This window comes from Balaenoptera borealis, assembly GCF_965194805.1.
Source record: "Balaenoptera borealis genome assembly, chromosome: 20".
NCBI lineage: Eukaryota > Metazoa > Chordata > Mammalia > Artiodactyla > Balaenopteridae > Balaenoptera > Balaenoptera borealis.
The window spans coordinates 21470905-21478062 of record NC_138879.1 but is presented as its reverse complement, the minus strand read 5'-3'; positions in this window follow the sequence as shown (position 1 = coordinate 21478062).

The window sequence follows — 7158 nt, the reverse complement described above, 5'->3', positions numbered from 1 at the left end:
ATATTACCTTGCTGCTTTGCAGAACCAATCAGTTACCTGGTCCTGTTCATTTCACTTAACTCGTAGATATCTCTCACACCCATGCATGCTTTGTCTTCCAACCACCATTGCCTTTGCTCAGGCTGTCAACATCTCACAGTTGAATTAGAACCTCTAATAGCTCTCAAAGTCCATCCCCTACCACAATCACACACACACAAATTCAACCTTGTCACCCCTGATTTAAAACCTATCAATGGCTTCCTATCACCTACAAAATAAAGTTCAAAACCCTTTATATGCCTCCAGGTTCCCCATGCTCTGGCCCCTGCCTAACTCTACAACCTCGTTACACCACCCCCTGCCACAAAACCCAGCAACACCAAGCCACTGGGCCTTCCATATACACATACCATGTGATTTCTTACCTACATTCCCTTGCTCATTCCCTTCTGTTTGGAAAGATCTCCCAGACCTGGACCCGCCCCCCAAGGACTTAGGCATTTTACTGGCACTTAAAGGGACAACTTGAAAGGCACATAGAGGAAGTTTTAATGGGTCCGTATGGCCCAATTTTCAATAGGAGGCCGATGCCTGACATCAGGCAGCAACATTATCCACTTTCTAAAGTCAATAGAAGAAAATCTCTTTCAGTATGAGAATTTTAATTTCTCCAATAATAGTTAATAAATCCATGGAGGAGAGCCTGATAATGAAATTAAAGGTGCATGCACACATCAATCGAGTTTTCTGGTTTCTTTTGAAGACTCCCTGACTCGTCCCACTCTTCAGTGTTGGCGTTTGATTGAACGATGCTAGGTGAACGGTAGCTGGGACCAACTGCTCCTCAAGTTGGTAAAAATCTTCTGCTTTTTCTTGGGTGCAAAGCTGTACGAGGGAAGCAAGCCCACCCGCTGGCGACTCCCTGGTGGGAACCAGTGACTGTGACCAGAGATGGTGGCTTGGTAGGAATCCAAACAGCCAAGAATTCTCTGACAGTAACTTTTCAGTAATGGGTTTCTCCATCCTTCAGAGAGCATCGAGGACAAGCAGGTACGTGGCTGCCCTTTGGAGAGAGGGAGAGAGAAGAAAGTAAGATGAAGTACGCAGAGAATCCTTTCCAAATGAAAGGGCCTGGAAGGACTCAGGGCTTCAGAAGTCTACCCCCCTGCCTGGGCCAAACCCTGTGATGGATGCACTTCTAACAGCTCTTCTATTCAAAGAGGAGAACCAGTGTCAGGCAGGAATCCACTCTTTCCTGTCTGAACCCCCAAAGTGCCACAGCTCCAGTAACCAGGAAAACCCATGGTGGATGGCTTTCTTTCCTTCCATTGAGTAGAAATGTTTTCTACTGAGAGCTATATATTCTTCAGCCAAGTAGAAGGGCCTATGCCAGGTAATCCCATACAACTACCAACATAGCAATTGCAAGTGGTGTCCTCTCTTAGCCACCATAGCATTAGGCTCTCACCACGTTCCTTCTCTCACTGGTTGTGACTTCTCAGTCCCATTTGCTACAAACCATGAATAAACCTTCAAAAAGTATCTCATATCCATGCCCCTTCTCTGATGCCACAATCAACCCTGGCGACTACTATCCTTTGATCTTTGTCTTCTCACCTTATGTGTGTTCCTTTATGGCTGTCACCACAGTTTATAGTTCTTTTATTTGTTGTTTGCTTATTCATTTGTGGTCTGTGTTCCAAGCTGGAGGGAAGAAAATGAATTATGGTTCTCTGACCATTTTATTCCCAGCTACTAGCATGATGCCTGGAATGTAATAAATGTTCAATAAATAGTTATTGCATGGGTGGACAAATGGATGGATGGATGCAGGGATGGATGGATAGATGGATGGATGGACAGATGGATAGATGGATGGATGATGGATGGAGAGATAGATGGATGGCCAGATGGATGGATGGATCGGGGGGAATTGTTAAATTAGTGGCGTCAATTGGCTTCTCAGCTCACAATTGCCCATTGCTGGCCACACAGACCAGATAGGGGAATCTCTGGCCAAGATGCTGGTTAAACTGGCTGGCTTGATGCAGTCCAGGCCTTTACTGCCCACCAAGTTTGGCAGGCCATGACCTTGCCAAAAAGGAGGGTATTGGACACCCACCCTGTTTCTGTTGCTCAGGGAAACTGTCTCTGATTCTAGCCACAGGACCAAACCAAGATTCTCTGTCACTCCCCAACTCACAGCCCTGAGCCCTGAGGTCTAAAAAAGCCGCTTCCTTTGACCTGCAGTGGACAAAAAATTAGTGTCCAGGGTCGACCACTGACAACAGCAAGACTCAGAGGTATACCTGATAAAAGCTTTGTGAGATGCTCATTCAAGCCTCTGAGGGTGATGCTTAATAGCTTGAAGGTGACATCAGGGTCGGTACTAATATGCGACTGAACAGAAAGAGACATGACCTAACTCGTCTCTCACCATGGGTCTGGCTGCGAGAGCTTCTCTTTCTTTATTAATTTCCTAATTGCAGCTGCTGGCTCAGGACTCCAGCCTGTCCCCAGGGCTAGGGCCCACGGCTGGGCTGAACTCCAACGTTACTGGGAAGGGCACAGGCTTAGCCAGGTCTGAGAGCCCCTGTGAAGGGCGTCTACTATCCAGCCTGCGCTCATCTTGGCCAGAGCCCGATGCTTGGTTTTCTCTCCGATCCAGCAGATTTACCATGCTTTGAGAAAATCCAGTAGGGCAATTTTAAATCTCCAAAGAATTCTTGATGGTACCAAAGAAAAAATGGCTGCAGCCTTTCCCAGCACCTGTAAAGGATGGTTTTATTTGTGTTTTTTAAAATGATTTAAAACCAGTTTTCCAGGAACACAAATCCTTTCTAAGGCACCCAGCACACCTGACTAGGGAGCTGCAGGGCTGTGTCTGAGCTGGCCGGCCGCCTGGCTGGTGGGACCAGGCTCTCTTCGGGTTGTTTCTTCTAATATGCTCTGCATTGCAGGAGGAGAAATCCCTTACTCCTTATAACCTTCCTTCCCCCAGCTCCACCTCCCCTCCCCAACACACACATACACACACACACACACACACACACACACACCATGTTCTAGACAGTTTTCTTCTCCTTCTACAGGGAGGCTGCAATGCAGCAACAACAAAAGCACAGAGCAAGAAGGAGGCCTGGCTTTTAGGATCTGCTGTCCTACTCATTTGCTGTGTGACTTTAAGCAAGCCACTTACCCTCTCTGGGCCAATTCCCAGGTGTGAAAAAAAAAAGCAATCTTATACCTTGCTCTGCTTTGAGTATAAACGATACGCAGACACCCTGGGCAGAATGTTTTCAAAGCACCAAGCTGTCCAGATAAGAAGCACTGCTGTGGGGCAGTAGGGGAGAGTGATCAAGGTCAAGGGCTTTCAGGATGCTGGGTCTAAATCTGCTTCTGATACGTTAGTCCAGAACAGAACCCCTGCCCACTGCCACACTATGGCCTCACACCACAGCCCCCAAGAGAACCCCCTATGATAGAGATTCAGTTATTAAAGCTTCCTTACCCCTATACCACCCCCCCCAACACATACCCTCCACGGGAGGCATCTCTCAGATCTTGACCCAGTGACCTGGCACCTGGGGTGGAGCAGCCTCTTCAGAGGTGTCTCTGGAGGGAGTTAGAAAGCGGATGCCCAGACCCCTGCGGAACGGTGTTCTCCTGGGAAGTCTTGCGATGGCTCTCGGCCCCGTAAGTCCTCTCTTGCCAGCCCACTCTCCCTTCATTCTGTCTTCCTTGGCACTGCCCCCCAGGACCCCACTTCCCCTCCCCAGAATGTCCAACCCATGGAAACTCTAGAGCAGGAAAAACCAGACACAACTGCCTCTTCCCAGCAGCCTGCCTGGCCTTCTCCTCTGCAGAAAGGAGACCAAGGGCTAAGGGCTTTTCTTGTGGGAGAGGGTGGGAGGGCTCCTGTCCCCTTAAAATGCCTTTTCATCCCCAGTCACCACCTCTTCAAAGATTTCCTCACCCATCTCGTCCCTGAAAGGCCTGAGGAGAAGCTACTCCAGAGCCTTGCGGGGCCTGGGAGGACTGGCCGGAGGGTGTGAGTGCTGTGGACGCTGAGGCCTGCGAGGCCGGGGGACCCTTCAGCCAGGACGAGGTTCTTTCTGCTCAAGAGTCTGTGGCCCTTCTGTGGGCTGCAGCTCAGGATGCGGCGCCTTCGTCCCCCAGCTCCCCTCTGAGCGTGCCCCCCGTCGGATCTCTGTGCAGCAGATGCCAGGGGTGTGGAGGAGGACACAATGGCCCTCTTTGTGGGGGGATCTGAGCCGACAGGCAGGGGAGGAAATCAGACAGCGCTCCTGACAGCGGGCTCTGTCTGGGGTGTCTGTGAAATATGGGCCAGAGGGGCTCCTTCCCGAGACCAGTTCAAGGCTGCCGAACACCCCCAAGCCCGCTTTCGGCCGAGGACACTGCCTGTTTGGAGAGAAATGATATACGACACCCAGCTTCGTTCCCTCCTCCCCTGAGGGGCTTAAGGGAGCTCACGGTCTCTCCTGGGAGGTGTGGATGGACATGCATGTGTGTACACACACGTGCACAGGTGTGTGTATATGTGTGTATACGTGTGTGTGCGGGTGCATTAAGTGTGCATTGTGTGTATGTTTTCTCTGTGTGTGTGTGTATGTGTCTGCTCATTCCGTGGCCAGAGGAGAGAGTTCAAACTGCTGGGCCTCCACAAAAAACCAGCCAAAAAAAGTGCTGGCCAAGATGGCCCCCTTTAGCCTGCCTGCTTTTGCCCAGACCAGGAGGAGGGCCCTCAGGACCCAGAGCCTAAGCAAGCTTAAAGAGAGTCGTGCTGTGAGGAGAAGGGCAGGCAGCTTGCTGAGCCCCTGCCCTCTGATCTCATCCTTCAAGTAACCACCTCAGTATAGGAACTGTTTTCAAGATGAGCACAGGACCCGCCTCACGGAGGCTCCGGGAAGGCTCCCAAGCCAGCCACAGCCTGCAGGACCTCCAGTGGCCCCTGAACCATTTGTCTTCAGGGGAGGAAATGGGAGGATGTCCCCACCCACCCACCTCCTCCATGGCCAGCCAGGCCTCCACATCTGGGCTGCAGCTGGCTGCTGAGCTGCCCTTCCAGGCTAGCTCTCTGCAAATGACAAGAAGACAGAGAGCTGTCAGCAGAGGGCTCTGAAAGTCACCACAACTCCTCAGCCAGCTGGGAGCCATAAAAAAGCAGCCTCAGGGGCTTCCCTGGTGGCACGGTGGTTAAGAATCCGCCTGCCAATGCAGGGGACACGGGTTTGAGCCCTGCTCCGGGAAGATCCCACATGCGGCGGAGCAACCAAGCCCGTGCGCCACAACTACTGAAGCCCACACGTTCTAGGGCCCACGTGCCACAACTACTAAGCCCACGTACTGCATCTACTGAAGCCCGTGCGCCTAGAGCCCGTGCTCTGCAACAAGAGAAACCACCACTCGCTGCAACTAGAGAAAGCCTGCGAGCAGCAATGAAAACCCGACGCAGCCATAAATAAATAAATAAATAAATAAGTTCATTTAAAAAAAAAGAGAGAGCAGCCTCAGTTTCCCCATCCTGTAAACTGGGGCCAAGGGCAAAGGGCAACCCTGCCCTCTGAAAGGTCTGTTCGGAGAATTAAATAATATAAGGTGTGGAAATATTCAGTAAACTCCAAAGGTCTGTCCAAAGGATGGTGACTAATTTATACCCAACAAATATCTGCCAGGCGTGGGCTACAGGTGTCCCTGGGATGGGGGCTATGAGAGAATAAGAAAGATGGTATATTTCATCAGAGCCAATGAAGTCTCTTCACTGTTGCTGCCTGTTGAGGTGGGTGGGGGATCTTATGCCCATTATGCAGATGAGCAAACCTAAGTTCTGATTGTTGGAGGAACTCGCCCAAGGTCACATATCTACTCTGTGTTGAAAAAGATGACACCTGGCCTTGTGTCATTTGGGCTGTTGTGTGGGACTCATTCTAGAGCCTTCTCTGGTAAGCCAACCTGGTCAGTGAAGCTGGCCATGACCTGAGATAGGGAATGCAACAGGCGTGAAATCATGTGCAGGGAGCCCAGGGCTCAAGTTCATTACTGTCATGTCCCAGTCGAATTCTGAGACTTGAGAACTTCTCTTCCCCGTCTGCCAAGGAGTTAGGTCTTCAAAGCAAGATCCCATGTTTGCCTACTCTGCCATTCTGCCCCCTCTGTCCTCAGATTGCCTGGAGCCTCACCCAGGAAGAACCCAGATGGCTAGGTGACACAGAAAGGTGATGTAGTGAAGAGAATCTGACCTTTAGAGTCAAACCCACCTGGTCTGAATCCTGGCCCCCTCCGCCTCTTCTTGGTGTGGGAGCTTGGCCAAGCCATGGTTTCTAAGCCTCAGTTTCCCCATGTGAGATGAGACTTATCCATGGCTCTGAGCTGCTGAGAAAATTAAATGAGCTAATATGTGTGAAAGGGCCAGCTTAGTCAGTGCTTAGGGAGAATGGATTGCCTTTCTCTTTCCCCAGGGAAAAAGTGACAAAAGAGAGACAAGACAGAGTGAGTCCAGGGTAGGAGGAAGGTGAGACCTCATGGGCTCTGCCAACCAAGGGGAGAGGGCTAGAGAAAGGAAAAGGAGTGATGCTTCAGTGAGATGGGCCTAGAAAAGATGGCAGAGAAGACTTCTGACTGGGGCTGTGAGTCACCGGGAGAAACAGAGACTATGTGTGTCCTCCCTATTGGAGGAATCCTATGAACAAACACCACCATATGGCAGAGTTGGCAAGACCTTGGAGACCAGCTCATCCAGTTCCTTTGATCCACAGGGAAACTGAGGCCCAGAGAGAAGGGACTGGTTCAGGGTCATACAAGGCATTCATGACAGGCTCCTGACTCCCTCCACTGCTCAACTAACCTCCTAGGAGGCCTGGGGGGGGGTCTGGGGAGATAATGCGCTCCTATGAGTCGGCAGTCAAGAGGGACAGGAGGAAGACCTGGGCCAGAGACAAGAGCCAAAGGCTGGGCTCCTGCCTTTCTGTCCAGGGCCTGATGTCCTCTTGACAGGTCAGATCTGCCCGCGGAAGCTGGCTGGCCAGCGCTGGAGGTCCCTATCTGTCTAGACTGCTTGCTGGCCCATCCCACCGAGCAACTCGACTCAAGGCAGGCTGGGGCAGGCGGGATGGCCTTGGAGGTCCCCGACAGCTCCGGAAGTCTGCACACAGAGTC